Raw genomic sequence first — 7,653 nt, forward strand, 5'->3', positions numbered from 1 at the left:
TAGATAGATAAATAGATACAGGGTTGTGACTTGTGATATGTATAAGGCTCCGTTTGTTTTAGCTTCAAATTGATTCCGAAAATGATTTTCTGGAAAAGTGGGTATTTGGTTTTTACTTCAAATTGGGTCAAACTGAAAAGCATTTCTGGGTTGACCGAAAATATAGCCAAAATGGTGGAAAATGATTTCCGTTTTCATTTTCACTTCAAATGATTTTCGGCCTTGGAAAATAGAAGAGAGAGAGAGAGAGAAGATCGCCGTCAGAGCAAGAATACAACCAGATTGAATCGAAGCAAGACGTTCGCACTGCTCCGATTGTTCAAACCCACCCTCGTCGAACCTAGTCACTGATCATCGAGATCGTCTCGCCATTTCCAAACCATGCGCAAAGAGAGCGACAGAGAAGGAAAGAAGAGAGAGTAGAGAGATCGTCGCACCACCGGCGAGATCGTTCTCGAACCTACTCGCACTAGATTGTCGATGAACCCACTCGCACTGCGCCAACGAACCCATTCGTCAAACCCACCACTTTGACGAATGGCTTTTCTTTCACTCAGATCGCGCCATTGATGAATTTTTTTTTTGGTTGGTTTTGTTTGGAAGCTGAGAAAATGTGAGCATCAAGGAAAAAATGTGTTTTCTCTATTATATTCAAGAATATAACCAAATACCAGAAAATATTTTCCAAAATATTTTTTAGAATGCAACCAAACACTTGAAAATATTTTCCTTTCCCGAAAATAGCATTTTTGAAAAATATTTATTTTCCGGAAAATATTTTACGGGAAACAAACACAGCCTTAATCCCATTTTGGAAATGGAGAATGAAAGAGACAAAGATCTATTATGGTTTGTTCAAGTGATCGAGTTGTTGTGTGAGATCGAGTGAAGTTACAGTTTATATGATCACTTGAGCAAAGTGTGTTGCACGCGTAAAGACAAGCAAACTTTCTATTTGAGACATTTTAGGTTTGCTTCGAGCTTTGCTTGAGTGAAGTGTCAAGCAAAATCATTCGAGGCTTCAAAATCCTATAGAATGGTACAAAAAGGTGCTTAATTAAATGATTTCGATGGCTGGATTGGAGGATAGGGAAGACAAGGCTTCAATACACTTGGAGTCGATCAAAGTTGTGATAGAAAAAAAAAAAATTAAAACTGCATTTGTATGAAGATAGAAATAGATCACCACGCACCCTTGGCGCGATGAACAGTCTACAAATATAAAAGCTCGTGTGGTGTGGGGGGTAAGGGCCGAGATTAAAGTCTCTAGGATAAAGTTTCACACATATATACACTTATATTAAGCTAGAGTAAAAATTTTATCTTGTATAAAAAATAATAATAATAATAATAAAATAAAGAAGCTATAATCAGAGTTACACCGGAAAAGATAAACAAGCTAACTAACTTGCTAAAAATCTTGCTGACATGTCAAAATAAAATTGACAGATCAGATTCACACATGGCACTGGTTATAACTAACTCCTAATCATAACTTTACTCTATCTCTATACGATGTAGCTTACAAGCTGTATATACAATCTCTACCAGAACGACTGTCGTATTGTATCTGTTCTCAACAAAGTCACCTTCAAATGGCACATAATTGAGCTTGTGTTGAGCAAACCATAGAGACAACAAGGCTTGCAGCATTTGCTTCACCAAGTAGAGGATCAAAAGGAAACAATTTTGATTTGGCAAAGATAACATCTCCCATTATCACTTTACACACTGCAGCACAAGTGGAATTGTTTGGCCAAACCATTACATAAAAGATTCTCTAAGCCAAAGAATGCTCTTGGAAACCTTTTTTTAAAACCTTTTTAACACTCTTCAAAGGATTAGGAGAGGAACCTTAAGAAATAACTTGGTTCCTAGACCACTAGATTCTCTTAAACATCATAGCTTCAAAAAGAGTGATGTTGTTTCCATTTTCAATATTTTAACTCAGATATGAGATATCTAATTAGAAGGCCAAATAATTGTCTTAACCAACTCACTACAGGAAAAGATGCCCAAGGTGTTTACCCTTATTGGCCAAGGAGAGACAGACCAATTGATAACAACAAATGGTTATTTTAGGAGAAGATGTTCTAGTGTTTCTTGTTCATGCTTCCACAATGTTAAAATTACGTGGTTAAATGATTAAATACACCATCTCCAAATAGTTTAAGCGTTTTAGAGAATTGGTAAATTAACACACAAAGTACATCTTTTGTCTAATGGATAAGGTCCTAACAGTAACGCTAGTAGTTGGTGAATCAACTGGCCTTAGAATGAAGCAGCAGGAATGTTCTATTCTTAAGTGATGGTTGGTAGCAACAACACGAATGGTATTTGGTGTTCTAGCATTTCCAATTGTGCTGATCTGTAATGTGATTAGACAATTTCTATTAGCTAGGTATTTGGCTATGGAGGTCAGGTTTGTAATCTAGATGTAGAACTTTGCCATTTTTTTTTTCATTTACACTAAATTTATGTATAAAACTGTGCGTTGCATGGAAAAAAAATTAGACAATGATTTTATTTCCCAAATAGTTCTATCTTTTAAAAGTGGCAAATTTTATGTTACTTTGTCTAAAGATTTTAATCATTAATATTATTTTTAACAATACTGCAAATCACTTATATTGTAGATTCATTAGATATAAAATTCATATGCAAATAGTTTAATACATGTAACTGCAAATGATATTATAGCACAACTGGCATGTTAGGTTCTATCATTTATATTTGATGTACCAATGCACTTTATTCATTTCGTTTTTTAATTACTTATTTGGTATAAAATTATATATATTCTATAAATTTTAACATAAAACCGTGCAATGCACGGGCCTTTAACTAGTTTGTCATATTAAATAAAAGTCATAGCACATTGTTTAGGATATTGTTGATCATTGTATTCTCCAACAATCAAGATATCAAGGACCGTAGATTTCTGGTTGCCTGAAATCTGTTTCCCTTTTGGGCCGGGGATCAGTCTAATAAATAAAAACGAATGAGATGTAGTTATACACTGTGAGGAGATTGGGCTTCTTAGGCATTATGGAAAATGTCCAATTTATGATCCTGCAAGTTTCACTAGCCCGATTATACCTCCCCATCACGACATAGGACTTAAATATTGGCCCATATTATGGATCTCGTCCTTAATGGTTCATCAGAATATGATATAACCACTGCTCTTCAGTGTTCTATTGAAGATAATCCAAAAGCCCTATGATGGCTATATCATAGTTCAAGATAAAGCTTTCAAACCACCATCAAAACTTGGATAACCACCCATTTGTAAAGAAATTTTGCTCTTTTTTTCTTTTTAATTGAACGTCATGAATTTGTCAATCTTACAACTAGGGATATTGATGTGCAATTTGGATGCATAACCTTTTTTTCTAATGAAATAATAATTTGGATATATATAACCTAAATTCCTAAATTTTATACTTTATTTTAAAGAAAAATGCTGTAACTTTTTTTAAGTACTTGATCGACGAAAAAATAAAAAAGAAAATGTCTATAATAGATAGTTGTTTGGAGGATATAATATATATGAGTATTTGCAGTAAATTTTCTTCAAAAAAGAAGCTAATAAAGATTAAAGAGCACTATAGAAATGGACTCCAATTGCTGGCGTAATAAAACTCTAAAGTTGAAATCATGGAGGTGTACAGCCAATGAGCTCTTACTTAAATGAAAATATCATATGTCACAGTAACATATTCTCGAGGTCTAGACTAACGTGGTCTTGATCTCAAGACTATTTGGTCTTCGACATTGAGACCAAAGTTGAGGCCCCAAATTGGTTTTTCCTTTTTTAAATATTAGTTGATTCTATGTGACAGAATTAGAATGAAAAAGGGTTTATATTAATGCATATGAGTGAGGTTAATTAGAAATTTGTCAAATGAGTTTTATTTTTAGAAGGAATACTATGAATATTATTAAAAACTCTTAAGCAAAATCAGCTAAGAGAATAGAATTTAAGTGTGGAGGAACATCCTTTATCCACACAAAGAGACCACTAACATGTATCTTGTTTACAAATATGAGAAAGATTAAGATAATGAAAGAAATCAAAAAAGAGTTTTGCCTCTACAATAAGATGACCACGGGAGGAGGACGATTCATCTTCACTCTTAAGAGCTTTGATGACAATCTCCGAATGACCTTCCAAGATAATAGACGATAGATTAAGTTTCTGAGCAAAATTTAGAGCATTTACTACTGCCAAAGCTTCAATAGCTGCTACAGAATGTGGGAGGAGGACTTTTTTTAGTCATGGATTTGATCACCAGACCTTGTGAATCTCGAATAATCACTCCAATTCTTGCGTTTCCAGTTTCTTTAAATACTACACCATCAAAGTTAACTTTAACGAGAGGGGAGGAAGGAGAAGGGGACCACAATACATTGGTGGACTAGACTGTATCAGAGGAATGGCCTTGACGAAATCAGATAGGAGCCAAACCATTTTGGCATAAGTGAATTTCAAATAAAAAGTTTGTGATTTTCTCACTCAACTGAAAACATGTGAACAATAAATTGGATTTGTAGAACCAACTTTTTAATTATTTTTTTCTTATAAATACCAACTCTAGCTACAGAGAGAGAATGAGAGGCTACCATGCAAGACCAAAGCTAAGAGACTGTTAGGGTCATATTTTTCAGTAGTTGGCATACCCTTTGATAAAATACATTGTACTTGTATTTGAGTAGTTTTAGGTGGATTCTAGATTATCATAAAGTATGTCTTATAAACAAGACAAGTGGTATTATTGAAGACATGAGTACTCCATAAAGAAACAAGTGTGAAAAGCTGAAAATTGTGAACCTTGACACAAGCTTGACATAAGCTGCTATTGAGACTTGATGAATCTCGATACCTCTTAATACTATTCAATTTATTGAGCTTCGCAGATCCAGAAATTCCAGATTTGTTTTTTGGCCCATAATGATATAAAATGATAATTTTATAGCCATCATTAAATATAGAGACTTACACAAAGACTTATACAGAGAATCTATATACTTATTGTGAAACTAATGCGTTCTTATGCGCCTTAGGGTTTGGTAACTAAGTGCTTCCTTCTCTTCAAGTGTATTGAAGAAATTTGCATCTAACAATAAGTTTCAAGTTGCTGAGAATTCTTTCTAAAAAAAAAAAATGTTGCTAAGAATTGTCACATATTGGGATTCGTGCAAAGAGAAGAAATCTCTAAAAAATCAAAATTAATTGGAGATTGGCATAAGAATTCTACTGTAGGTAGGTACTTTAGGATATGCCAAGTTGGGATAAGATTCTTTATACTTGTAATCTCTTAATTTTGATTAGTGATTTTTGAGAGTGGTGACCCGAAAATCACTTGGTTGGGTTTTTGCTTTGTGAAAGTTTTACTCATCAATCAACAAATTACAATGTCAAATTTAATTTCTACAGCACTTTAAATTATTTAGTGATTTTTTCGCGCCTCAACAATGTTGCATGTAATTTAACATAATTAATCAATTTGAGTTATTAAATTAATTAAATTGAGTCCATCTATAACTCAATAGAGACAAACCTCCTTGAGCGAATTATAGAGTTTTTAAATCCCACTTCCGAAAGTGTTTTTTCCTTATGAGATATCTTTTAGAATTTCTCTTGAGCGTTTCTACATGAGCCTAAACCGTTGAAGAATAAACTCTGTGGTACCACAGAGTTTCTTCTTCAACAGTGGGTCATTGTTGATTTCAAGAGTTCCAAGTTGTGGATGAAGGTCATTTGTTTTCACATAGAAGGATTTCAAAAGTTTTGGGGACCACTGCAGTGGGAAGGCAAGCGATGAGATTACAAGAGAGAATCTAGTTACGCAATGGTTTTATAAATCTGTTGTTTCTAGTGAATTTTCAATGAGATTGGATTTTTAGAGTTATTTTTCCTTTAAAGATGTTTTTCATTGGTTTTTCATTTCGTTACTTTTTAAATGCTTTACATCTTCATTGTGGTGAATTATAACTATGTTGCCTCCACTAAAATCAAACACTTTGTAAAAAAGACACCCCCGCTTGTAAAAGAAGAAAACTCTCATGAGTCACGCCCCCTCCCCGGCTCTCCCCCCCACACCCCATTCCTTTTCCCCTTTCCTGGCCAGGCTAGCTAGGCTACCCTCTCCCATCCCATGTTCAGTTCAGAAATCATGCAATAGATAAATTCCCCCATCTAAAGCTTCTTTAATGGCTTCTTTTCTCGACGTAACATTATAAAAAGCGGAAAGCTTAAATTAAAGTGGAATCAATTCCCATGCTTTTATTCACCCACTGCCCATGAATGTCTCCACCTCGAACTTCCTAGCTAACTAACTCCACAACACTACTCAAGCACCCCAACTTATCTGTTTTGACTGGTTGTTCGTTGTTGCCAGAAACTTTTATAATTCAAGTTTCCTGTAATTGCTTACAATTTACCTAACAAATCCAATCTAGCTTTGTCAGTCTTTGTTTCCCCCACCTTGAGTGCTATGTCAGAGGAACTTGTTCCTAAGTTGATTTTTCTTCTCCTAGGTCTGACAGACATCTTAACATATATAAAATGTGATATCTTAGTTACAATGATAAATTGGAGGCCAAAACTGGCTGATAATCTTGGACTTCAGATTTTATCCTTTAATTTCTATGGAGAAAAAAGAAAAAAGAAAAAGAGACTAGGATAAAAAGATACTGACAAAGTTTACTTTGATGAAAATTCTATTTGTGCAATCAAGCGTTTCCATATTTTGTATTAATGTTCTTGTGAGCATTCTATGCCTCAAAATGAAGATTTAAAGGTGGATGGACTTGAACTCCTAAATCTTATGTGCAATTGCTAGATTGGTCACCTTCGTTTTTGCCGCATAGATATGTAACTCCAAATGTTAATTTGTTTATTTTTAGGTGATTTTATTTTCTTGATGAATTAAGTCCAAATAGTTTGTACCATAAATGATCTCAAAAATTGCTGCCGAAACCGAATCTGAGCCATTTGATCTTTGACATTCGAGGTGGAGCTTCTTTTTGGCTTTATTCGTGATTCTCCATATTGAGCTAGCTCAGCTTTCTCACAAGGCTGACCTATACTCTAATTTTGCTCTCCTCACTCTTGGCTTTCCATGTCAAACCTAAACCCTTTTTCTTTTTCTTTTTCCCTTCTACTTTTATTTTTTTTTAATGCAATTTCAACCATTTCTGAGATCTAGACATTTAAAAGAGAGTCTAATAAAATGCAATTGAGACCATGAAGGCCCGCTAGAGCATATAATCTGAATTGAAGATGGTCAAGGGCTCACTTTCTCAAAAGAATTTTACGTGATTTTTTTTGTTGTAAAAGAAGTGTAAATTAACTTTGTTTAAAAGGAATAGTTCTGTAAAGATGATAAATTTGCAAGTGGCAAAGAGGAAAAAAGAAGGCATATTATGAGCTGCCCTTTTATCTCTCTCTCTCAGCTCCCCCAACCCCAATGAAAATAAAATCATAAAAAAAATTTGAAAAAAAGATGTGTGTGTGGCTTGTGAAATACAAAAGCAAAATTTTGTAGGAAAGAACCATTTATTGTAGCGAAATAATCCTCAAAGACTCAAATTTTTTTGCCTAGGTCCTTTCCCAAGTCCCAAATGCCCTTTAACGTGCAAAAACTA

This window comes from Quercus suber, unplaced genomic scaffold (assembly GCF_002906115.3).
Source record: "Quercus suber isolate HL8 unplaced genomic scaffold, Cork oak 2.0 scaffold_67, whole genome shotgun sequence".
NCBI lineage: Eukaryota > Viridiplantae > Streptophyta > Magnoliopsida > Fagales > Fagaceae > Quercus > Quercus suber.